Here is a 27,326-nt window from a genome sequence, read left to right on the forward strand (position 1 = left end):
CATTAATGAAAATTGGAAAGACCCAATTTTTGAGCTCTATAAACCTGTTTATTGATACATCCATCTTATAAAATGTGCAGATGTTAAAAACACACTTATTAAGAATCTTTAGTGCTAAGGGAACGAATCTACAGTAGAATATTTAAAAAGCTACGATAAAAATTAACACAATTTGTGCTGAATGAGAAGAATGAATCAGTCGACAGCAGTTCCCTACACACGACGGCACTCACGGTCGGTGTACAACAGTGCTCGGCGTTGCCTCAGCAAACACACACCCGGACATGGGACAGAGAGCCAGGATGTGGCGTTCAGCCTCAGGAATCAGGTTCCGGGGAATAGCACTCTTTACGCCCTATGCATCCTCTAAAGTGCATGCATAGCACTCTTTACCCCCTATGCATCCTCTAAAGTGCATGCATAGCACTCTTTACCCCCTATGCATCCTCTAAAGTGCATGCATAGCACTCTTTACGCCCTATGCATCCTCTAAAGTGCATGCATAGCACTCTTTACCCCCTATGCATCCTCTAAAGTGCATGCATAGCACTCTTTACCCCCTATGCATCCTCTAAAGTGCATGCAGTAACTTTCTGACCCACTTAGAACAGAATTATTTATAGAAAGGAGGGAAACCGCCACCCCACAGTCATACCTCTTGTAAAAATCAGCAGATTGAATTCTGATATTCACAAAATTAGATGGAGGACTGAAGCCAGTGAGTGGTAAAAATAAAACCTGTAGTTTAACCTCCGAATCCACCTTTTCTCTCAGGAGTAGCTGTTATTGGTTTTATGGAATGGCTTAATCACTTTGGTAATTCTTGAATGATTTCCACCTGCTGATCCACAACTGGGAGTTCAATGGTTAAGGAGCTTCGTCTTTCCAAAATGTATTTTTTGAGAGCATGTGTGTGTGTGTGTGTGTGTGTGTGTGTGTATGAGAGAGAGGGAGAGAGAGAGAAAGCTGGCGAGCATAGGCACACCTGTACATTTTCTTTTCAAATCATGTATTTTGCCTCATCTAGGAATTTACGACAAACGGATTGGTGACTGTCTGTCAACAGTCCCATTTAAGTGGCAACTCAAGGCCCCCCACCTCTCCAGAGACCGGCTGCTGTGATGTTCAGCTCTCCCACGCCCGAGCTCTTCGCGTGAAGCTGGACAGCCCGTGCACGTCCTCGGCCTGCCATGCCCCTGCCGTGGGCTCACCGGCTCTTCCCACCCCTGGACGAAGGAGTCAGTGAGAACAGCACCGTTCAAACGGCCCAACAAGCTCTTACAATCAGGAATAACCTGCAGTCTTTGAAGCACCACTGTTTTCAACAGCCCCCGTAACTGTGACCTGGGTGCATTCCTGTTTTCACTTGTCACACAGTCCCTGCTGACGTGGGCGCCTCCGTGGCCTTCTGAGCATGGCCCTGTCTCGCCCCGGGCTTCTGAGCAGCCGTGGAATGCTTCCCGCTGAAATGAGGGCACGGCTGGGGAACGGCGTTGCTAAGCACAGAACATTTGCTGCTCTGCCTGGAACCGATTCCCAGAATGCACGTGGCGTTGCTTTTCTGTTTCTGGACTCACTTCCTGATACTTACAAAGAGCATCAAAACAATTGATAAATCACCCGTAATAAGTAACCAGACATCGTGAGATCATTTGTTACTCAAACCTACGATATGACGAAGGAGAAAAAGCCACTGGCCTCCTACAGTTATTGCTACATGATTGCAAAAGAGCGGTGTGTTGAAGTTGTATTTTAGTTTTCTCCGGAAACTCTATTTGCCAGGGGACATGGGTTGCACCATCCCTGTTGCTCACGCTGATAATTCCATAATATGGGCTGTTTTCATAGGCAAATGAATTTGCAAAATCAGACCTAGTCTCCCAGATTATGCTGCCTTAGTTACAAATATCAACAAAGTCAGCAAATAAACAAGTCTCAAAGGAGATTTCTAGCAAGTTCTGCTAGCATCACTGGATTCCTTGGGGAAGGGTCATACAACCATTGTTTATTCACTCATCTGTTAACTAGATCAGTAAATACCTACTGCAAACCTACTGTGAGCAAGGCTCTTTTAAGGAACTGTGCTGGGTCGGGGAGGCATAAACAAAACAGCCCGGAGTGTAGTAGAGCAGGTAAATTACATGCGCAGAGAGCTAAAACATAAATGCCCATCTCAGGGAAACCCAGGCAAAGCCAGAAACCCCATCTCCTCCCCGACCCGCCATATTCTGTCCCGTGCCTGACGTGTGCTCCTTGCTCTCCTCCTCCAGGGAGCGAATGGCACCACGCCAACCTCCTACGTGGCCACTCGGGACCAACCCTTTCTTTCCCCTCCTCAAAATTGTTCCTCCTGCAATAAGCCCCGATCTCATCATTAAAATATCTGCACAAAACCTTACATAGCTTCCTGTTTCATTTTAGCATAAAGGCTAAAATCTTCACCATGGCCCACACAGGCATGGGTGTTAACATGGACAGCTGGCCCGTCCACCTGTCCAGGCTCGTGCTGAGTCACAGTTCCTCTTGCGCTCTGCTACAGGCCCAGTCTTTGGCACTGGGAATGTGCTGCCTCATCCCCTGTTCTAGAATCTTTGTTAACACTGGGCCCCCACCTGGAATCCTGTCTTCCATGGTGTACTAAGCCCCAAATCTTCCTGCTGACCTCAACTCCAAGTCTAGCACCCCTTCCTCTAAAACACTAGGCTGGATTATATCGTATGTTCATAGGGCATCCTGCATTCTTTGGTTATTAGCCCTTATTTTAATCAGACACAATTGTGTGTGACAGAAAACAGGAAACACCAATGACTTAAAACTTCTTACTTGACAAGTACGGCGCTGAATAGAACCAAATGAAGCTCTGAATGTCTCAGGGGCCCAGGGTCCTTCTAGGCCCTTACCCTAATCAAGGGGAACATCTCGCTCCTGCCATATTGCCCATGTCGGCCAGTCAAGCTTCCGAATCAAAACTGTGTTCCAAGCATTATAATGAGGAAATAGGAAAGGAAGAGCCATGCCCCCTTACTTCGAGAATACATCCCATAAAGTGTCCTTCGGTTTACCAGCTGCTGCCCCGGACTCCTACATACGCCACACCTAGCTGCAAGGAAGCCTAAAAACTCAGTCATTGCCCTGCTAATAATAAGGGTATGAAAGGGGTAAGGCTGCTGACATTATCTTCTTGGTCATGGCTCATTTCCTAGATTGTAAACTCCATGAAGACAAGATCAGATGAGTTTACCCCCTGCTGCGTTCCTGGAGCCTACCGGACATACTGTCAGTACATTGTAGATGACCCATGAATACTGTGGAACGGCGGCTGGGCGGCTGGGTGGCTGGGGACAAGGGAGGGTAGAGGGTGGTTGGAAGGTGGGATTGATGGTTGGATGAATGGATGGATGAAATTCTACGGTGGTCCAGAGATAGAACTCACACCTTTCAGGTTGGAGGGGAGAAAGTGGGGTGACTGGGAATCGTCATCTTGAAGGTATGGTTTGAACTAGGATAAAAGACAGGCATAAAGTCATCTTAGAGCAGAGAGGTCACCGATTAAAACCATGCCTCTTGGACCTCCACCATGTGGCATCCTCCTAAATCCCGCACTGCTGATCTTGCTTCACACTTCATGAAGAAGACAGAGGGACAGGAGAGGCGCTCGCTGGCAGCGGGTCTGACAGCCACTCAGCGCAGCGTTCCCATCTCTCTGCTTCTTCCTCACTTTGAAGCGATGAGGCATCCTTTTCCTGCTGACGGACCACCTCTTCCCCTTCTCACACTCCCCCGGCCGCACAGTCACTTTCTCCACACTGGCTCATTGCTATCTGCACACACATGTGTTCTGACTTCTTTTATTAAAAGATTGTTTTTATTGAAAGATTGATTTCCACCCAATAAAACCCCAGGTTTTTGCTCCCTTATTCGACGAGGCTTCCTAAAAGGACGCGAGCCCTTGTCTTTACTTCTTGGCGTCTCCCCCACCCAGGCTCTCTTCCCTCCTTCTGGGCTTCTGGCTGCTTCCCAGAGGCAGTCCCTTCTTGGAGGACGGTCGGTGGCCATGCTGCCAGCCCTGAGTTCTCACGCCTCCTGATGCTCCAGGCTTCTGAGCACACAGAAATAGGCTTCATCTCTTGAAACACGTCTTCTCGTGGCTTCCAGGACCCAGCCCATGTTTGCTCCACATCACAGGCCCCTTAGCTGGAACTGTAAGTGCTCAGTCTGGGTGAGGCTCCTTCACCATCCCTTTCTCTCCAGATTATCCCATTCTGCCCAACAGCTTTGAACAGTCTGTCTACCAGTGGCTCCCTGGCACTGTTCTGGGATTTTATTCATGGCAAGAAAATGGGGGTCTAAATTAAATGCCTCCTGAATCAGTCTTTCCCTGGGACAGAGATACCTGGAAGACGGATGTAATGTCTGAGAGAAGTAATGACTCTACGAGTAAAGAGACGAGTAATTTTCATTTTGATGCTTGTGCTCTGTGGCGTGAGAGGGGGGACTACTGATAATGACCACAGCACCGCAGGTAGGGAAGCGGGACCGTGCTGGGCACCACGGAAGGTTCGGGCAGGGAGATTGAACGTGGTGTGAAAAGAAAAGAAAGAGGAGGATTCAGGGAAACATCTTGAAACAATGTCTCGGTGCAGGAGCTCGTGGACAAACATGAGTGTGTAGCGGACTAAAACACATCGAAACAAAGATGCTCCAAAAACATACGTGAAACCAAGAAGAAGGCCAGCATTGAGAACCGTAACCATCTTTGCAAAGAGACGGTGCTGTAAGCACAGGACAGAGGAGCAAACAGCCAATTGCATGGGTTCTCACAGGAACCAGAACGGGTGCCGAGGAATTCACCGAACGAACCGGAGCGTGGCTCTCGGCGTGAGGGGCTCGCACACAGGTGAACGACAGGGTGGGCTGTGAGATCCACGGCCTCACCGTGGGAAATTCTTTCCAGACGTTAATCCTCAGTTCACCGTGAGACAATACTCAGCAACAATTTGTTTTCTGGTGATTCACTTAAGTCCACTCAGGTAGAACAAAACAGACCGCTTACAAAGATACGGATCCCAGTCGTCGGGAGGGAGGGGAAGTCTCCTGAACGAGGGATCGATGATTGATGATAGGAAATTGCAAAGCAAATGTACGGCAGCCTGCATACAGCTGCAAACAGCTGGGGGGGGGGGGCTGGGCTCTAATTCCGTCCTGCCGTCCTCCGCTCTCCGGGTTCTCCTCCTCCTTCAACATGAAAACTGAAGAAAGGCCAAGGGAAGGACTCGGACAGCTTCTCCTTCTCATCTTTGGTTTGAGTGAAACCCATCAGGGCACATTCTTCTTGATACACCCATGAACGTGGCCCTTCCCCCGATCACAAAGGGAAGTTATGCTTGCGACGCTTCCTTTGTGCTCTGGAAAACCGCGCTCCTTTGACCTCCTCTGAAAAGGGATTTCCAGAGAAAGCTCGGGGAGGGTGCCGCAGAGAAGGGCCTTCTCTGGATGCTGTTTCCCAAATTTCTGCCGCCCTGGGGCCGTACCCTGCAGCAGGAGCCCAGCAAACCTCCCTCCTGGAGCCCTCGGCTGGCTCAGGTCAGCACTGGACAGGGCCCTTCCCAAGTGTTCTTCAGGAAAATGGCAATTTTCTCCCACAAATAACATGACATTCAATTTCACCCAATACCCACACCTGGCCTTTGAAGGTCAAAGAAGTGGCTGTGTGTTTTATTTTATTAATGGTGACAAAAAAAACCATCAGGAATGCGGGAGAATGCTATTATGCCTGCTCCGGGATGTGCACCGTGACTTAGAGGAGCCGAAGGAAAAATGTCAAACGGAAGGTATTTAAGGCAAGGCAAAGCAGAGATAATCTCTTTTGAGCAGAATTTTCTTAATAGTATTATACACCCTGGTCAACCAGCAATGTTAGGGTTACTATTTTACTTCCCAAATTTAAGCCTGAACTAAACTTCTTGGAAATATTCCTCTGAAATAATGGAAACATGAGACTATTGGGCTACTTCATATTTCTAAATGTATTTGATTATTTTCATCCTTATGGTGTTACTTCCTAAAGGCTTTCAAACTAATAAACATAATTCTGAGAAAGTGAATGTCATCAAAATATGAACAAATCAGGGCTCACCATGAGGCATTAGGGGTAACAGACCCTTTCCATGGTTTTTCTGCTGTTTCCTAAATTGCTGCACAGGAAGCAATGCTCTGGGAAGCCCCATCTCGCTCGACTCTGCTAGGCCTTCCAGCATTACTCAGAAAAGAGGCAGAGAATGGCCTCGCTTCATCCCAAGCAGCCCTGCAGAGTCACCTGCTAATTCTAAGGGGACCCCTGGAGCAGAGGCAAGCAGGAAATGATACTGTGGACCAAGACTTCAGTCACTGACTACCAAGCAAGTGCCCCAGACTCTGCACCCCACTTTCCCTACTCATAAAGAGAGGGGTTGCACTAGACCATCAAGGTCCTTTGCAAAATGAAAACCCACCATGGCTTAGTGCTTCTGGCAATTGCCTAGAAAGTACTTTTTTCGAGAAAAGATTCACACATGGACAATGCATGAGCCTGATATCTTCATATACTGAGACGACATCAAACCTAAGGCCATGACATAAGTAGAATAAATATATAGTCATGTTTTTGAGACCTGTAGGAAGGGGGAATATACAACCTGCTTTTTCACCCGTCACGCTGACCCTTCCCTAAACTGATTCCCAATTCGTGATGTTGCCAGAGATTCCACAATTACACAGAACAGGCGAGGAAAATTCTCACCAGTATTAAAGAAATAAGATGAACCTTGAGAAGGGGTAATAAATAAAATAAGAGGTCTGTAATTAACATATTTAAACATAATTTTGTGGGCTTGAGCACACCTTCTTTTCCAATATCCACATCAGTTTTCTTCCACACAAATAGCAGATAATGACCTATTTTGAATTTGTTCTCTTTACTTTTCTTCTCTAAATGAGTTATCCTTGGAAACATTATTAAGAACCTTTGAAAGTATAATTTCAGTAGCAGCAATATAATTCATTATAATTAAAAAATTCAAGTACTCCTTATTTCTATATTTTTACTAAAATCACTAATACTGCAACAAATATCTTTATAATAACTCTTTGCTTCAAGATTAGTTATAAGATAAATTACTACTTTTTTTTTTTTTTTTTAATTCCTGTTTTTAGGCCCTCATTGACTGCAAGTTCTTCAGGTTGGGAACTCTGTCTTACACCACAACCATATCATAGAATATGCGTATTATCCGATCAGCGATAAGCTGTAGTCTGTAATGAGTGCCTCTCAGGAAAGTGCCTGTCAGAACTGGGACATTACAAATTGAGATTTATTTTGGCGAGTCCAGTTATGAAATAAACACAGAGCAGGGATAGAAAATCAACTTAGAGAAACAGAACGACGCTCATATCTATGAAACTTAACTTCGTCATAGTAGAAGAAATTTTCATGGCTGAAAAAACCCATCATCGGGGGTTACCAGGGGAGGCTCAGGGCCATGAATACACTAATAAAATCATAGCAACTGACAGGAAGGTAGACATTGCTTATCCAGTGTTTACAGAGTCGAAGTCTTATTCAAATATTTCAAAGTGTTCTTTTTCCCCCATGAGCAAAACCATCTCATTTAAAGAACTAACGCCAATCCTTCTCAAACTCCTCCAAAACACTAAAGAGGAAGGAATACATCCAAATCCATCTTAAGAGGCCTGCATCACCCTGATACCAAAGACAGGTAAGGACACTACGTAAAAGGAAAACTATAGACTCACATCCCTGATGAACAGAGATGCAAAGTTCTCATCAAAGTACTGGGAAACCAAATTCAAAAACCCATGAAAAGGATCGACACCATGACCCAGTGGGATTCACCCCTAGGGCGCAAAGATAGCTTGGCAGGCACAAACCTGTCCTTTTGGTACATCTCATTAATAGAATAAAAGATTCAAAAAGATCCTCTCAACAGATGGAAAAAAGACATTTGACAAAGTAATGTCCTTTCCTAATAAAATCCTTTAGAAATGTGGGTAGAGAGCGGACACACCCCACCATAACAAAGGCCATACGTGGAAAGCCCACAGCTGGCATCATACTTGGTGGTGAGAGGTTGGAAGCTTTTCCTCCAAGACCAGGAACGAGACAAGGGTGCCCATTGTCGCCTCTCTGATTCAACATAATCTGGGACATCCCAGCCAGAGCTGTCAGGGAAGACAAAGAAACAAAATGACCAGATCGGGAAGGAAGAAGTACAATCGTCATTATTTGCAGATGATATGATCTTTTATATAGAAGATCCTAGAGACTCAACCAGAAGCTGTTGGCACTAGTGAATGAGCTCGTAAAGGAACAGAATACGAAACCACGGGCAGAGATCAGTTACATTTCTGTATTCTAACACAGAAATACCAGAAAACAAACCAAACAGTCCCAACTGTGTCATCAGATGTCATCCCTCAGCCTGGGCCTCTAAATACAAAGTTTTTCTAACTTGTCTGTTCTTCCAGGCTTCTCAGCTGATTTGATTTTCCATGTGGGTCCCGGGGAGAGAAAACTTGGCTGTTCCCCTCCTGGACCTTCAGAAGTTATTTCTCATTGAAAGTCAGATACAGGATTTCGTCACCAATTAGCAAGCACTTGGTGCCCAACAGGTCTATGCTAGGCCTGGGGACACAGGGACACACCAACCACGTGCATTACCTGCAGGGAGCTCGGGGTTGGAAGCAGACTGACAGGGAGGGTGGGCCACCGCAGTCTGGCAGGACGCTGTGATAGTTCCTGTGATGTCCTTAGTCCACGGCCAAGGGCGTCCACGGGAGGGGCGTCCACGGGAGGGGCCTCCAGCAGGGCCACAGGGCAGGCGAGCATTAGGGAGCATTTCTGTGACGACAGCAAATCTGGATGGAAAGGTGGGGGAGTAGAAGTTAGGAAGGCAATGGGGAGCGTCGGGCGGGACCTGAGGCGGGCGTGACTTGCAGGTAGAGAAAAATGTGCAAGGTGCTCTGCAGTCAGGAAGGCACCCTGAGCAGCAGAGTTCCCGCGTGGAGAGGAGGCTGAGCTCGGGCATGAAGACCTCGCTAAGTGTCTGCATCGCTCCCTCCGTGCCCCTGCACGCCAGGAGTACAAAGGCGCACATCGGGCTGCAAGGTGGGCGCTATCACCCTCCTTTTCCTGCCCCTCGTGGCCCTTGCCCAGAGTCTCCACGGGGCTGGCACCCCGACCGAGGTCTCCCTGCGCCCAGAATCTTCCCCTTGCACGAGCGGACTGTCCAGCTCGAACGCCACGGCTGGACCCAGTGTGGGCGGAACCCGCCTGTGACCAGAGCCGCTCCTTGCCAGAGACGACGCTCGGGGGCCTCCCAAGCCAGGTCGACAATGACAGTATTAAGTGACGCTGGGTTCAAGGCCACCCACGGCCTGCAACTGTCGGTAAGATCCTGTTAGGTCTAAATTGATCTGTTTTTAATGATCGGGCGTCAGCTGCAGGCTCCAGCAGATGCAGAGATGAAAGTGCATCTGGTCAAGGCCACAGGCAAACCACAGCCATGGCTTTGTCTGCGGACGGGAGGCTTTGGAAGTGTCCTGAAGAGTATTTAATGGCAGAAGGCGGTGCTCTGGATACACTGTTGCGTGAAGAGAACAGGCTGAAAATCTGATATGCTTTATGTTGGTTATTATGTTCTACACACCCATGCACACACCCATACACACACACACACTCACACACACTGTAAGACTCAAAGGAAAAACACTGGAAGAGAATATGCCAAAACACAGCAGAGACAAACAGAGTAGCCGATGGAGAGAAAACTTCAATTTCTCTCTATTTCCAAGTTCTCAATAATGAACATGCATTGCATTTTACACTTAACAACTGTTTCTGGGGCACCTGGCTGGCTCAGTCGGGATAGCGTGAGACTCTTGATCACAGGATCATGAGGTCAAATCCCATGGTGAGGGGATATAGCTCAGTGGTAGAGCATTTGACTGCAAATCCCACATTGGGGATCGATTTTCCTTAAAAAAAAAAAAAAGTATTATTTTCTTTAAGATGTTATCACAAGAAGTCATCACAAGATGGAAATGCCTTTTTTTAATTGAAGTCTAGACCAATAAAAGTGCAGAAATCATAAAGGTAAGCTCCTTGAGTTCCTGCATAGACACCTCCTTGAGTTCCTGCACAGACACGTCTAAGTAACCAGCACTCTGATCAAAAAAGAGGCCATTAGCAGCTTCTCCAGAAGGTTCTCCCAGGCCCCTCCAATCATAACCTCCTTTCAAACATAAATTCTACCACCACAAAAGAGATGTTGCTTTTCCAATTTTATATACACAGAGTGGACTATATTTGCTTATTGAGATCAACGCTGTGCCGGTGAGACCCCGGCCATGCTCTCGTGCGTGGCCATGGTTTCAGGCCTCATTGCCACGCCAGGTTCGGCGTGTGGACATGCTGCCTGAGCGTGTTTCCACGCTGGAGCTGCGAGGGGTCGTGCTACTCGGAACACCCTACACAGATCTTTGGTAAACAGGTGTGCACGTTTCTCTGGGGCCATCTTTGGAAACGGACTTGCTGGGCCACGCACGTGCTCTACTTCACTGTGTCTTCCGGAGTCTTTCCAGGTGATGGCGCCTCCCGCCCTCTCCCCACCTGAAGGCACCATGTCCTCGCCGACACTCAGTCGTTCTGGGGGCAGTGGACCGGGATTGTACCGGCCTGTTTCCCCCACGAATCACGAAGGTGTGCGCCTTCTCAGGTCTTCTCCAGCCAGCTGGAGAACCTCCTCTTTGGTGACGTGACTTTTCCAGCTTTTTTAAACCACCTTCCACCTGCCTTGTTTGTCTGTGTCTTACTGATTTATGGGAGTCGTTCTCCGCTCCCAGATACAAGTCTTCCGTGTAACAGACGGACCTGCAAATGTCTTTCTCTACTTGGCCGCTTATGAGTTCATTCCCTTAATGGTCTCTTTAGTGAACTGAATTTATTAATTTTAATGTGGTACAATTTATCATTTTTCTTAACAATTAGTGTTTTCGGGGTTCTATTTAAGATGTGTTTTTGTATTCAAAGTCATCAGGATATTCTCTTTTTTTTCTAAAAGGTGGGTTATTTTACCTTTCACGTTTCGATGTGTTATGCAACAGGAATTGATTTTTATATATAACGAGGGGACAGGTCAAGATTTGCTTGGCTACTTTTTAAGATCCCCGAAAATTTACCAAAAAATAATTTTAAAATTCCATACTTCCACCCCTCTTCCCAAAGATGATGATTCTTTCTGAGAAAACAACAGGAAGCTGGACCATGCCCTCACTTAGGGAAGAGGCGCAGTGGCCATCAGGGTCGTGCGGGGATCGTATACACGATGCACACTTGTTACAGCAACTCTGCAAGCTAAGTGTGTTTATTCCCCCTCCACAGAAGGTGGTTAGAAGAGAAATAAGCCAATGTGCCCACAGTCACATGTCGAATCAACTCAGCGGGCTGGACTCAGATTCACATTTTATCTGCTCAAAACCCTCCCGGTGCACAACATAAGAGCCACACCCGAGATTATTCCCCGGGATTCCAGCGTGCAGCCCACCTCCACCAAGAGGATGAGATGCACTTCTGTGTGTCGCACTCCATGAGTGAGCTCTGGGCTTCCAACCCTCCAGATCACTAGGCTGCCACTGACTGGACGGACTATATTCAGTTTGATTTATTTTCTAACATGGCTGGGTTGCTGGATGGTTTCCGCTGTGGTCCAGTTATTTCAGAGGGAAAGATACTCCCTAGGATGGAATCAGGGCGCCCACGAGGATAAAGAAATTAGCGCTGCATTTGTCACTAACACCATTTGCATCTGAATGAACTTCTCAGACCTCTCCTGGGAAGAAAAGATGATCCTGGAAGTTGCTCAGCCTCTGGGACGCTTCAGCAACTCACATCCAGGAGTCATTTATTTGGAAGTGACCCTGGTGAAAAGCGTAGCTTGCCTAATTGTTGTGAAAATCAGAGCTTTATCTCGTGGTTTCCTAAACCCTCTTTCCACAGACGCATTGTGAGGCAATTGCTGCTTTATGGTCTCCATCATCTGAGAGGAAGGCAGGCAGGCTAGAGCTATTCAGCCTTTGCATGAGGACATCCTGTTACCTGGACACGTGCAGCCACGCTGAGCTGAGTGGCTCTTGGAGGCACGTGGCAGATCGGGCCGTTGCCTGGCGTCGGGACGCATCCCTCTCCCTCCTCTCTTCCTCCCTGTTCCCGCTCGTCCCCCTCTCTCTCCTCCCTGTCCCTGCCCCCTGCCCCCTGCCCCTGCCCCCCTCCTTGATGCCTCCCCCTTCCCCCCCTCCCTCCTCCCCCCTCTTCAATGCAACATGTCACATCCCTCCGATGGGATGCGTTTTCTCTTCTCATGACGTTAATATTCAAACAAACAGACGCATTACAGCAATCTAATCAATGCGCTCTGAAACTCATGACCGTCCGAGTTATGGAAATGTATTTTGTACATCTTCAGTGTTCAGCTGAAAATCAATAAAAATCCATTATCTAATATTTCAACTGCCGCCCACTTGAGACATAGTTAAAAATAAATCTCTCCAAAGAAAAAGATGAAACTGTCTTATGCCATTACTAATTATTGATATTCACTTCTTATAATATTATACCTGGTAGGCAATTATTGGTAATTAAGCGTGCAGTAGATCAGTCTCAGAGGAAAAGGAATGGTAAATTGTTAGATTGAGGTATTTCAGATTTGTTTGTGACCATTTCAGTGAATATTAACATTTTAAGAGATACACACTGGTTCGCTATTATTGGTTACTGTTTCTAAACATTGATTTAGTTTCAAAATGTATACCTAGGAATCACAGATCACTAGCATGGCGTTTAAGCTGCTTTAAGAAAAGCCTAAAACTGTGCCAGGTTTCAGGAAAAGGCAAGTGAAACACAAAGATGTTTAGCTGTCTGGAGACCAGCATCCTGCATCCTCTGCGAAGCAGAACCTGAAGCAGAGGCTGAGAACCGACGCAGTTTGTTGAGAACGAGACAGCCTTGGGCTGAGAGTTGTTACCATCGGACGTGGATTTCTTTAACACATTCCTCACCCTCGCCCCAGAGAGGCACATAAACTTTCCAGACAAGCCCCACGGAGAGTTTGGGCCATGAGACTTGAGTCCCTTGCTCAGGCCGGCTGGCACATGAGCCCAGGCTCCGCTGCCTTCAGCGGCGTTGGGCAACCTCCCCGTCCAGCAGCTGAGATCCAAGTGCATTTCCCTGTCCCCGTTAGTCAGACCGCGATGCTCAAGGACAGGACGAGTGCTTGGAAGACAAAATGTCAGCCAAGAGACACATATCCTGTACTTTACCGCGAAGAATCCTATCGGACACCTTCGTGTCTCCAACAAGTACTTTTGTATAGTCCTCAACGCTCGCTGAGAGGGCCTCCACCTGGCCCTTCCCCCACAAACATGAGACCCACCACATGCCGGGTACAGTACAGGACACAGGGGACACCGCGCCTGCCTCAGAGGGAGCTCAGAGCACAGATCGGAGAACAGTGCCTGAGGCGGACAGTCACAAAATGATAAAGTCAGGATAGGTTTGCAGTGCCCCCAGGCAGTCTTCCTGGAGGAGGTGACCAGAGATCTGAATTTTGAAATAAGAAGCGGGACTTTCGTCCGGCAGGTCATGGGAGCAGGGCCTTCTGGGAAACAACGGCCACATGTTCGTTGTCGGGGGACCCTGGGAAAAATGGGGCTCCTGAAAGAAATAGCCAGTATGTGTGGGTTAGGAGATGAGTCAGCACATTGTGGACCTGCGGGCGGGGGCCATCACGTCTGGACCGACCTCTGGGCCATCTGGAGCCTTTGAAGGATCCAAAGCAGGGGAATGAGGTGAACAGACTTGGTTGAAGAAACAAAGTCACTCTGGCAGCCATGAGAGGAGATGGTGGGGATGACGGCGAGGTCCGAAAACCAACGCAGAGGCTCTTGGTGGTGGCGCGGGTGAGGAGGGCCAGTGCTGGACACACACCCGGCCTGTCAGCACTGAGGCCACTGCATGGGGCCGAGGCAGAAGGAAGACCAAGAAAGCCTTAGGATGCCGTCACCCACCGGCTGGGCCCACAGAGCAGACGGGGATGCAGATGAGGAGGTAGGCAGAGTGCAGGATCCAGCTTCCGAGGCCGGGGCGAGGGTGTTTCCATGGCATGCCGGGGAACTGCCCGGAGGAGGTGACTGGGATCTGGGGCTGGCTTTCAGCTGTGGAAGCAGTTGGAGCATAGCTGGGAAGTCGGGGGGAGAGAGAGCCGCGTGCTCGGATGCAGGGCAGAACAGAAAGAAGCCAAAGGGCAGACCCAGAGAACGGGACCCACTGGGCTACGGAGAAGGGATCCAAAAAGGAGCGGCGGGGAGCGAGGGCTGCCATGTCTGTCTCCTTCACGCAAGTACTCTGATTATGTTTAAATTATCATGGCTTGTTGTTTAAAACTTGGAAACTATAAAAGCTCATAGATGCGGAAATATGATTTCCCTATAATCCTATCCCTCCAGATGATCACGTTCCCCCTTTCCCCACGTCTCAATTTAATATGCCACTGAGTGAATGCCCCTTTAGAAAAATGCATAAAGAGGTCCAAGTGAAGAAAGAATTTGCTCTTTGGATCTTGCAGTTGACTTCGTTACCTTGATATTGCATGAACTACACTCTTATTTGGGAGCAAATGCTTTTATTATTTTAACATCCAATATAGAAAACGGATCAACATCTCCACAGACCTCCGTAGAGATGAGTTGTTTCCTACCTGTAGAAAATTACTCTTACAGTGAGCAAAAGATTTTAAAATCACCTTCTTAAATATATAGACCCCAAAAATAAAGTTTAAAATTTTGTAGACCGAAATTCAAAGAAGCCAAATTTCAGGTTTTCTGCACCAGGTAAAAACCTTTCTATACCTTTCCAACCTGTATTTGGAGGATGGATTTCAGTGCGATCGCTTCTGCGCGGGGTGTGTGGAATGCCGCTCCGACCGGGATGTCCCCTAGCTTTTGTCACTTTGTTTGTGAGTGTTTTTCTGGTGACCTATCCTTAGACATTTTCTCAGGAATAATTTTGGAGCATACATTAGGCATTCAATGAAGCATGGGCCCACACACCCCGAGTCTACAGAGTAGACAAACAGGGACCCCAAGCTGTCTGTCCACCTGCAGCTGGGGAGCCGTCCACGTGTCTGTCTGCGAGCGAGCCAGTTCTCGGCTCCTCTTTGGCCAAACGCCAAAGACAGGACACCATGGACCCCATGGGCAGGCGAGCAGCCGCGATACCCAGGAAACCACCAATCACTACGCAGGCAGGAGTGGAGGAGCAGCAAAGACGGGGTGGGGGAGGGTGACTGTCCTTGGGACTAAGGAAGAGCCAAGGCAGCTCCATGGGAACGTGTGGCGGACTCTGCTCATCTCCCACAGAACCTAGAGCAACCCGCTCGGCACCGGGCTCAAGTCTGCGGCCCCTCGGCTCTCCAGCGTCAGTGCCCAGTTTCTCCCTGTGTGTGCTGCACAGCCCAGGCTCACCTGGAGGTGACTCCAGGACTGCGGCAGGTGACAACCTTCCCAGCTCCCGTCCCTGCGCACACAGCCCGGAGTAGCCCCACAGCCCGCAGAACAACTCCTTTAAGCAAGGACGAGTCCTGAAGGATTTCCTCTGAGGTCTCTTTCGGAAGATTCACCGTCCCCAGGGAGTTTAACAATTTAATTTAAAAATTAAAAACCTTGAATTACGAGTGGCAGGAACACATCTGTCCATCCGTTTGGAAATTCTGCGATGTTGCGAGCGATGCCGGGGACGTCTTTGAGACTCTGGCCATGGCTTCGTCTGACGTGGTGTGTCTCAGATCTGTGTCATCTCTACACAAAGGCGATTTCGTTGCACTGGTATGTGAGCGGAGGAAGGGACTGTCATCTTTAGCAGGTGGGATCGGCACGCGGCCTGAGATTCACGGTGCCTTCCTTCCCACACGTCCAGATCAGCACAGGGTACTCGTTGCTCAAAGCCAAGTACATTTTGCTGTGTTCCTTAGAGCACAAAATATTAGAAGAGGGAGTAAATCGCTCTTCTCTGTCGTAGTCAATGAGGGATGTGTCTAAGGGCAAAGTAAGACCCTCGAGATTGAAACGTATCCCAGATTCACCCAGACTTTTGTCTTGGATCTCCTGACCTCCAAGAGCCACTTGGAATGACATATGGGTACCCATGTCACATGAGAGACAGGGCACGCCCACTGGGGGCAGCAGATGATGACCATCCCTTCCAGCTGGGAACCAAGGTGTAAAACTGAAGAGAAGTGGTTCTTCAAAGTGAGAAACTCATCAAGGTTTAAAAATACATACCTCCCCCCATACCATTTCCCGGAGTCATTTTTCTTTTCAGCACAAAATTCAAGGAAACCTAGCCATTGCCTGCAGAATTGTTTAAATCCTGAGATTTTTTTTTTTTTTAATTCCGGGTTTGAAAACCGATTTTAAAATAAAAAATACCAAAAACAAAATTTTGTTTTCCTTTACAAGCAATCTCAGGCTCCGGATAATTTACTCTCTGCAGTTGCGTCGTTAAAAAATCCACGCGGCTTGCTTCTGCATCCGGCTGGGTCTAAATTTGTGTATGATAACACAAGCTTCCCACAGAGATACGCATACGCACACACACAGGCACACACACATACGCACACACGCACACACGCACGCACACACTCACGCACACAGGGCACCAGCCGCTGCGAGCCGGGTCCTGCTGATGACGCAGCAGACCCCGCGGCCGGTTTCCCGTTTTGCTCGCTCGCTCTGGGGCGGCCCGGTGCGGTGCGCGCAGCCCCGCGGTGGGGCCGGGACTGTCTGGCCTGCGGAGACCTTTCTGTCTGGGACGGTACCATTCCACCCAGACGGGGAGAGACCGTGTGTCCAGGTTGATATTCTCAACACCAAAGCCACCCCAAACAACTCTGCGCTGGGGCTGCCTTTAAAAACGTTTGAATTCTGAAAGCACTTTTCCTGAAAGTGCTGGGAAGTCGCGCTCTGATTCGGGGCATCCCGCCCGCCCCTGAGTGCGGAGAGCGGGTTACCCTCTGCCGTGGTGAGCTGCCCGCAGCGAGCGAGGCTGTTCCAGCCGCGGCGGTTATCTGGGCAAGAGCAGTTTGCTTGCAAACGATGAGCCCCGCTTCCCTGGCTGGGAAGGAGAGGGAAGCCGCCCGGCTGGGAGGACAGCCGGTTTCAAAGGCTGCGGCTCCGCGCACAGCCCCCAATTAGGGCCTCGCTATAAATGCACCAGCTTTAACCTCAAAAGTCAGAATCTTGGACGTGCACAGCGATTCCAAGAAACATGAAACATCAAATAGGAATATTATAATCCACGTGAAGCCGTCACGGCGCAGGTGTTAACCGGCATTTCAAAGTGGCTTCTCCTGTGTAACGAAGGGAATTAGCTCAATAAAAGTTTATGTGCTGCGTGGCTCTCCGCATTTGTGCGCATTCGCGCTGTTACGTGTTATTCTACTGGCTGTAATGAAATCTTCAAAGAACTCCAGTGCCCTGTGGCTAACAGACTTTCCAGATCAGACACCGTGGGACAAATAACTTGCATTTTTTGATTATACCTAGTGAAAGAAGTTTTATTTTGTTTTTCATTGCACTTGGACAAAAATCCAGAATTCCGTTTCTCAGGCTTTTTAAAGCCTCTCTCAGGAAAAAGAAACTATAGCCTGCTCACTTTGAACTAATCATAAATTCCCATTTCAAAGAACTAACTAATATTCTCAGAAAGGTACTTTTTGAAGACGTGTTTTGCATAAGAAGTCTTATGGTAGCTCGTAGAGAGCTAAAAATAAAACCCTAGTACTGTACATAGAACTCATGTATTTTCTCGGAAGATAAATTTTAAAGTTATTTTTTTTCTTTGAGAAAAGAGCCAACTCTATTCCTCTATGTGAACAGAGTATAAAAAGCACAGCCCAATGTGACCTTAGTATATCTAATTTCTTATCTACATTTGCCAAATTAATTTGGGAAAATCAGACTGGCTTTGCTAAGGGTTCCCATGGATACATTTTCATCTCTTTACCCAGCCCCCGTCGTGGGACACGCACCCGCTCTGACGCTGACCCTCCAAGGTTCTCATCTGTCACTTTCCCCTAGACTCAGGACGTCTGTCACCCTAGGTTTGACCGAAGAGTCCACATCTATTAAATATTTGATCCCTGCAGATGCTAAAGTGAACTCATGTGACATTTGGCTTCTATCTGTCTGATGTTAATAATAATATTGCAGAGAGCTCCATGGCTAGGACTGGAGATCAGGCCTGTCAGGAATACTGAGAAAATATTTTAAGTGTTTTCTTCAGACCCTGAACTTACACATCCCAGTTTTTATCAACTCTGAATGACAGATGTATTAAATAGTATCATTCTTACCCTGAATAGTACCTTGCCCTTCACTGGCATTAAATTGTGTGTGTGTGTGTGTGTGTGTGTGTGTGTGTGTGAAAGAGAGAGAGAGAGAGACAGGCAGGAAGGCAGGAAGGAAGAATATTTAACAGTTGTTGAGCAGGACACTCTGTTCTTCCAAGTAGTAAATTCTTGGGTGGTTGCTATAATTCCTGTCTGTTAAAATGAAAACTCAAGGATCTACAGAGAAGTTTCTTACAGAAACAGCCTTTTAATTTGGCACCTGTTATGGTACCTTTAAAGAAATTATCAATTTAACTGACAGTTTTTGAAAGAAAGTGGATATCATAATATTTCAAGATTTCCAAATATTGGCTCATGCTTGGCTGTTTAGAACAGGTACTCACGTTACTCTTACATCCTGAGAAACTGAGGCAAAAAGGGAGCTCAACTTCTTCGGAGGCAAGCAAGAAAACTTAGAAGAAGAAATCACCTTCCCAGAATTCCTGGGTTGGAGGGCATCTGATCTCTTAATCACACTCTGACCACCATAATTTTCATAGTTTATCCTGAGATTTCTTTTCTTTCTCTGGTTTTAATCATAAATTTCCCAGGGAATTGCCCTGTAACTGCCACATAAGGAAGACAGATGTTCCAAGGAAAGGGGCAATTTTATTTTACGAGGTATCTTTTAACACACGCACGTGAAGTATCATAAATTGTCAAAGAATAGCAACATTGGGTAAAAGGGGAGGTTAAAACAGAATTTGGAAAAGCGATTCTGTGAAAAGCTAATACGATATAATTATGTGTGCCTTTAAAGATCAAAATTTATCAGAGACTTGTGAGCACCTCCAGAAGTGAAGCGTGGACCACCCCTGGCCTCTGGCTTCCACCTGTTCCATGGTCTCCAGACATAACCCCGTTAACTCTGCATTCCGTCATCCATACGAGGCTCCTCGCTTTGGAAAAGGGCGATTATCCCCCCCCCCCACAATTATGAAAGTAAATAATATTCCTTGTGAAAATTTTGAAAAAAAAATAGAAGTTGTGAAGAAGAAAGAATTTCTCACCATGGTATTTCCTGGGCAGAACCAATATTAATTTGTCATATTTTCTTCTAGTTTGTTTTTTCCTCATGTAAAGGAAGTAGGAGGACTAGTTTGAAAAAATACGAATACAAATGTGTCGGGAATCTTTCATTTTTTATTTCGGAGATGGTGCCTGCGTAGTCCAAATACTGCGGAGTAGTATTTCCCACCAGAAATGCCCGGAGAAGATCCAGCCTCTCACATTCAAAAGCGGGAGTTTTCCGCTCTAAGCCGTGGCTGGGAGACACAAGGATTTGGTCTGTTTTCATCTCAGGCTCGGAGGGGCCCATGGCTCACACTTCCAGGTTTATGGGACATTTTTGTGTGGTTCTGCCCTGAGAAAGAGTTTTCTAAATTCTACCGTTTCCTCCTTTAACACGTCCAGGTGCAGCTGGACCCTGGATGGAACTTGGGATCACCAGGAAAGAGTCGGTGGGGGCTGTCTTTTCTGGTGGGGTGGGGAGCATGAAGAATCCGAAGGTTAAGGAAGAAGTGGAGGCTTCGGCCGGACACTTCCTCCCCACCTTTCCCCCACCTTCCCCACCCTGCTCCCCGGGACAGCAGGAAAGGAGAGTGGGGACGAGAGGCCCCCGACCTGCCGACTGATCTCTGAGAGCTGGGGCATCCCTGCCCCGCGCACCGCTGCTCCCATCGCCTTCTTAGAGTAACCTTCTCAGATGCTGGGCACCCTCGCTTCTCTCAGCCCACCAGCCTAGCAACTGCAAATGTTCTCTGCTGCTGCCAGCCCCAGAATGGCTTGTCTACCCTTGGGCTAGTTCTCCAAATCAATGTGCTTCATGCCTCATGTTTGGAAAAACTCACTCTATTAAACTCTGCTCAACCTAGTGACATTTGAGCAAGCCATTTGTTTCTTGAGGGAGATATTGACCTACGCAGAATAGACATTTGGGTCCCAATTCCCCACACAAAATGTGAATTCTTCAGAGGGGCCAATGTAGTAGGAACATGGGGGACATCAAAGGTAGACAGACCCTACCTACCTTCCTGAACGAACCTCTTGGAAGAGACCTGTGTGCAGAAAATCCATGGTAAACATGATCTAGTTAAGGAGTCAAAGAATTGGACTCACACCACCATAAGAATTAGTTTTGGCTCCCAAGCGTTCCTGGATCTCCCATCCCTGCTGTCTCTATGTATCAGTCAATTTCTCTGTCATCTTTCTATCCTCCTCTTTGTACATCCATGCAAAATTTGTAAATACATTGTATATTGCAACGTGCACTGGTAACATGTAACTTTTCCAAGTGGTTCAATTGCTTGGACCACATAGTCATGGACTGGAATGTCATGGACTGGAATGTACTTTGTTAAGAGGATATTTGTACAGAGGTTTTTGGTGTGTGTGTATGCGGGTTACTTCTGTCTTGAGAATCTTTGGGGAAGTTCTAGAAGCTCTGAAAGACCCAGATAGTCACCATGATGTCTATGTAATTTCTTCTCCTCTCTTCCGGGTATGTAATATTTTTGAAAGTAACAAGACTCATCTGAACACATCAACTTCAAAGCAGATCTGTTTAATAATGAAATACATCAGAATCCTTTCAACTAATTCTTACCTTTGGATGGGTGTTCTTTGGGGGATTTTGGTGAGGTTTGGCATTTCCTGAGCTAGAAAACCTCCACCAAGCTTTCAAATACCATATCTAGATAGATGTTTTGTTGCTTCAACAGCACTCTTTATATAAGTATATGACATATATATAAAAATTAAAATGTTATGAAAAATTTTGCACTTACTTTTTTTAACCTGCATCTCTGATGATTTCTTTGGGATTGTTATCCAGAAGTACAAAGTGGGGGAATGGTGACATGGTGCCTTGAAGTGTATCAGTAAATGGTTTTCAAGAAGGCCACAGGATTGCAGAGCCTCGCCCACAATACACATCCTTTTCCCCTTTTGTGTTTGTTTCTGACTTCTCATTTAGAAAAAAAGATTATTGACTTTAAAAGTCGCAAAAATACTATGAAGAATTCCTGCATATCCTTCACCCCAACCTCCCCGATGGTCACATCTTGAGGAGCCATAGCACAGATATGAAACTTAGGGAAGAGATAACACTGGCACAGTACTGTTGTCTAACTTGTGTATCTCACTCAGATCTCACCGATTGTCCTAATGACTTCCATTTTCTGGTCTAGGATGTCACTGGAGATCACACCATGGTTGTTGGTTGCACTTGCTGCCACGTTTTGTTAATTTCCCTTAATCTGGATTACCGTCACTCTGTGCCGTAAGAGCCTTACACTCGGGAGAACTACTGGCCGGTTACTTTATATAACGTCCTTCCATTTTGAGTTGTCTGGTATTTCCTCACAACTAAATTCCAGTTTCCTGTTCTTGACAGGAGAGATGTTAGGTTCTTGGTGTATCACACCTAGAAACACAAGGCGATTTGCGGCATTGCTTATGACATCAACTTGGATCATGTGGTTAGTGTGGCTTCTGCCTGGTTTCTCCACTGATGGAAAAATCTGTCTTCACAGTAGAATCCCAATTAATATGTGTTGAAGGAAAGATAGAAATAGAAAATCACCATTTGGTAGACACCATAGGTGGTGGTGTCTGCCAGGTCTCTCCACCAATGGAGGAACCTGACCTTCAGTAGCATTCCAATTAATAAATATAGAAAGAATGATGAACATAGAAAATCCCCATTTGGCAAACACCTTTGTAAACATTGTTTCAGGCAAAAATCATCACTGGATGCTAAAAGTAGTGTCCAAAATATGATGAGAAACAAGGTTTTTACCTAATCTCGTGCTCTCTCTCTATGTGATACTCATTAATTACAAAGAGAAAAATAGTAACTTCATGATGGAAAAATATAGCCAACCACAACAAAATTTCATAAGCATTCTCAAGGAAAAAAATGTCATTAATACGATATTAGACGGTTGTTTAATTTGTAAGGAAAGATACTCTGTTGTGATAGCTACAGAAAAAAAAAAGCCTATAACTTTTTCTTTTTCTTCAGTAAACTGCTCTCATTTTCTGCAAACTTCTCTCCCTGTTGCAACACTGTCTTGTCTATTGATTTGTGCCGTTTTTAGGCGTGAAGGACATTAATCTATGGTCTGCTCTATTTGGTGCTGTTCTTCCTCTGTTGTCATTCGCCTTTTAATATTATTTATGCTGATTTGTGAAACAGCGAAGCTTTCTGTGCAGTTGAAGCATCGATTGCTCCCCTCACCCTCTCTTCCGTCACCTCGTGGTTATGAAATCGTCGCCATCTTGAAAACAGAAAAATATTCTCTTGCATTTTCTACCATATGTGATGATAGACTCTGATGTGTTTTTGTTGTTTTTTTTTTTTTCTCAAAGAATAATACGTTGCCTCATAAAAAATGTAATACAGAGTCCTTCTGTTTTTCATAACTTCGTGATGCTCTTAGTATTATTTACTGTTTTTGCAATATGTCAGTGTGTTTCTAATTTGTCTACTTAACCCATCGATCTGTTCCCCAGGACCGGAATGATTTGTCTATCAAGTTTTTATGTCCATTAAAGAAAAGGCCTATCATTACTTTTATTTATCAAAGCTCCACTCTTCAATTTCTTCTAAGAGACATACCTGGAAATCTTCAGAATGACTGGGCCTAACTCTCCACCTCCAAAGATTTCTTATGGGGATTTTGATTGGAATTGCACTGAATGTACAATCTAAGCTAATTTTGAGATGGGAAAAAAAAAAAGATTTTTATTCAGTTTCCTGAATTTTTAGCTCTTATTTATTTATTTTTATGAACCATTTGGGGAAAATGGTAATTTTATGATACTAAAAAGTTTAACAACTATTATGAAAATATAAGTATGTATGACTCAGTCTGTGGGCCAAACAGTAAAAATAACCTCCTTCTTTATGCTTTAACCAATTGAATCAAACTACACATATTTTTAAATGTTTACCATGTGATACATGCAGTGTAGCTTTCTCTAAAATCATCGTAGGAACTTGCAAATTATTTGTGGATTATTTAGAAACTTTCTGCGATACTTTTGGCATTGCTGTCATCCTCGACACTGGACGGCCACAGGCAGCTGCCTCACAGTCTTCCAAGGGTGACCCCACTGAGCGTCACTAGATAACTTGCAGTCCCACCAAGTAGACAATTCACATCTTCAGCCACTGGTTTTATCATCATCATCATTATTATTATTTATATTTTTGTTAGAGAGAGAGAATGAGCAGAGGGAAAGTAGTAGAGGGAGATGGAGAAGCAGGTTCCCTGCAGAGCAGGGAGCTGGACACAGGACTCAGTCCCAGGACCCTGGAATCATGACCTGAGCTGAAGGCAGACACCTAATGACTGAGCCCCCCCAGGAACCCCATCTGCACCTCCATTTTCTGCCTGTTCTTGAATGAACTCTTCTGTGCCAACAGCAGTTAAACTCCAAATAGTTTCTAGCTCTATAGTTTCCCTGTTGTCCAGGTTATGAACTATTCATTGGCCTGCCCTATTTATTTGTTGACTTAACTTGATCAATTAGATCACTTTCAACTGGAGGAGATTCTCAGAGAACAGATCGGCAACCTCACTAAGGGAAGACTTGTTCTATTGTCAAGCCAAAGAGAGTAACAACGTTTTCAGAGTTTCATTGACGTCAGATTCGAAAGGACTCATTTTCTAATGTTTACCTGTTTCCACATTCAATTCCTGCTAAAGTCCATGTGCAAATTTTGATGTACTTTTCAAACCGTTTTTGTAGCTCCAATACTGCGTGCTGCAAGCTACAGCAGTCTTCCAATTTTCTTTAAGTGAATCCCTATCCTTTCAGATACATTGTATAATTTCTCTGGTGTTTATTTGGTGCCCAGGAAGGACTTGAGATTACCTGAGTTAGCAGTGAAGTACTTACTTAATTTGTATCTTTTATAACACAGGGGAAGTAGTTACATTAGTAGTTATATTATCTTGGCTTTGATGTTGCAGATTTGAAATTGTATAAATGTTTCTAAATTTTGGCTACAAGTTCAGATTTTTCTCCATAGGTTAATCCTGATAGCATCTGTACAAAATCCAGTAAGATTTCATTGTAAATATTTCTGCCTAAAATATTGTCCCATGAACCAAGAATGAGGTTTGACTATTTTTTTCTTTCAGGTGACATTCCTCACAGCTTCCTAGGATCACCAGGAAACATCACTAAGTTCAAAATTATTGAATTTCACAAGAAGTTATTAAAAGAGTTTTGCACGAAACCTTTTTCATCAATAATAACTGAAATCTTACTACCTTGATATTGATGTTTTTCCAAAAATGTCCTGTCTTATTTGAATAGGAAAAAGTGTTGTGGTGACAGGCCTCATAATTGTAATTTACAATGAGACACTAGCATTGAAATAAATTTTTTGTTAAGTTTTATTTAACATTTAGTATCCAAAATATTCAATAAGTTCTGATTTAAATAGTGCTAAAAATTCTGGTAGTTCATTCTAAATATTTTCATTTCCTTTATCACCACTTTTGGTGAAATGATTCATTAGTATTCTTCATGTAGATGTCTTGCTTTACTGGGAGCTTTTAGATGGCAAATAAGAGTAAAGGGTCACTTCTGAGGGAAGGACGGGCACTGAGCATCTCCAATCTCAGATTTCGTCACGTTTCTACAGCGGGGATGGTTAGCAGACACTTTCCGTAATTTTAGAGCTATTACAGCCTCACATCTCTTGTGTGCCCACGTTTGACGCTATTTGGATTTATTTCTGTTGAATAAATCCCCCCCAACACCCATGAAAAAGCCAAATGGTTTGTTAATTATCAGACTGTGAAAGGATCCCCACGAAGAAGCTCAGAATTCTGAACGCGGCCCTGCTCTGATATCTACTTCCTGTACAACGTCCCATACTCTGAATGCCACTCTCTGACCTGTACCATTTGTGGTTCTTAGTAAAGTCACAAGCTTGTGCGGCACAAACAGCTGCTCCCGGTCATCACTGAGGAAGGACATCCAGGGCCATCGCCATCCACTCTGTGCCCCCTCTTTTCAGCTCCTGGCCACTGCCGGTATACTTTGTCCATGCATTTGCAGACTCGGGACCTCTCCTATAAATGGCTTCTGCAATATGTGGCCTTTCGTGACCGGAGTGTTTCACTCAGCATCACGTTTCCAGGGCTCCTCTGGGCAGTGATGTGTATTAGTACCCCATTCCCTCTTGTGACCTAACTTCTTGCTGCATTTGAGAGAGTGAGAGGGAGTGAGAGAGACAGACCACAAGACAGGGGACGGTCAGAGGGGAAGCTGACTCCCACTGAGTAGAGAGCCGGATGTGGAACTCGATCCCAGGACCCCAGGATCAAGACCTGAACCAAAGGCAAACGTTTCACTGATGGAACCACCCAGGCCCCTCCAAATGCAGGGGAGGTTGGGGAGCTAGAGGAGGGTGTCATGGACCCATGAGTGCTGACTGGCCTCCGACGGCCCTCTGGTCGCCGTCACAGTAATCACGCAGATCGTCAGAACCTGAGAGCGCCTAGCGTGCCGTCTCGCCTTGCCTACTCCTAAACACAATTCCCAGTTCAGTGTTCTCATTTGTTTCATTCAAATGGTCTACGTTGAACAAAAAAGCGGGAAGTAGCACTAGACACTTAGTGAGTGTTTATGGCACACGTGACTTCCGGACACACCCCACGTGGATGAAATTTAACAGCTTTGGTAGGAAGCGGGACCTGCTACTATCTTTACCCCACGCCGAGGACAATGAAGCTTAGCCATTTGCCCAAAGTCAGTGAGTACCGAGCAGAGTCGGAATCCAGACGCACCTGTCACAGGCTCGGCCTGAGAAGGAGTGCGGGGGTCGGGGAGGGGGGTGCGGGGAGGAACTTGGGGCAGGAGACAGAGCAGAAGGAAAGATCTAGACCCACTCATGGCTGTGTTCGTCATCGGTTCACGGTGCGGGGTGTTTTCCGCATTCTTGAGTGACAGGGACGGGCAGTCCCTCAGCCTCCGTACAGACAAATACCTCTTCTAGAACAAAGGGGATTTTTTTCTTTTTCTTTTTCTTTTTTTTTTTTCCAATCTCTTCACAAGCCCCAACATGACCCTCTCCTCCGTGCAGGTAAATACACAGTGTTGACAAACACCTCAAGTAAAAGTTCCAAATACACACGTGGAGGCTCCAGGGTGCTCTAGTAGAAACGAAAGCCACACTGGGGTGAAATGCTCAGGCATTTAAAACAATATTCTGGAATTTACGGGTAGGTGCTTATCGGTAATGGCTCCAAAATGCCTCAAAATATGCGTGCACCAAACAGAATCTCCCTCTGTATTTATTGTGGGTAATAAAAATGGGCAGAAAAGGGTTTGATGGTGAAACAGTCTTATTAAAACCTACGAGGCATGCAAACCGCTACAGTGCAGCATTGGGCCACAAAACGAGCACCCAGCTGTAATTCTGTCCAGGAGGGCACATAAAGAGCCTGCACGGGCTTAGAGGCTTATCTGCAATGGTAACTGCGCCTTATTGTTTGTAATTATAACGTCAGGTTAGACTGCCGAGGTGGCTGTGGAGCTATTACTTCTCAGAAGCGAAATGGAATGCGGAATTCGGTAGCTTTTCTTAAGAGAAGGAAAAGACACATGAACCACGGAAAAGGTGAGAGATCCAGGCTGCTGGGCAGGAAGAACAAGGCAGAGAAATTCACTTTGAGGGAAATATACAAACAATACAAAACTGTGAGCATTAGAAAAGATTAGCTCTGACACAGGGTAGGGGATTTTTTCTTTGTCATTGTTCAGAGCTGAATAGCAATAAGACTGTAAACGGCAGGGCTGCCTGAT

Source organism: Mustela nigripes, chromosome 15 (assembly GCF_022355385.1).
Source record: "Mustela nigripes isolate SB6536 chromosome 15, MUSNIG.SB6536, whole genome shotgun sequence".
NCBI classification, from domain to species: domain Eukaryota; kingdom Metazoa; phylum Chordata; class Mammalia; order Carnivora; family Mustelidae; genus Mustela; species Mustela nigripes.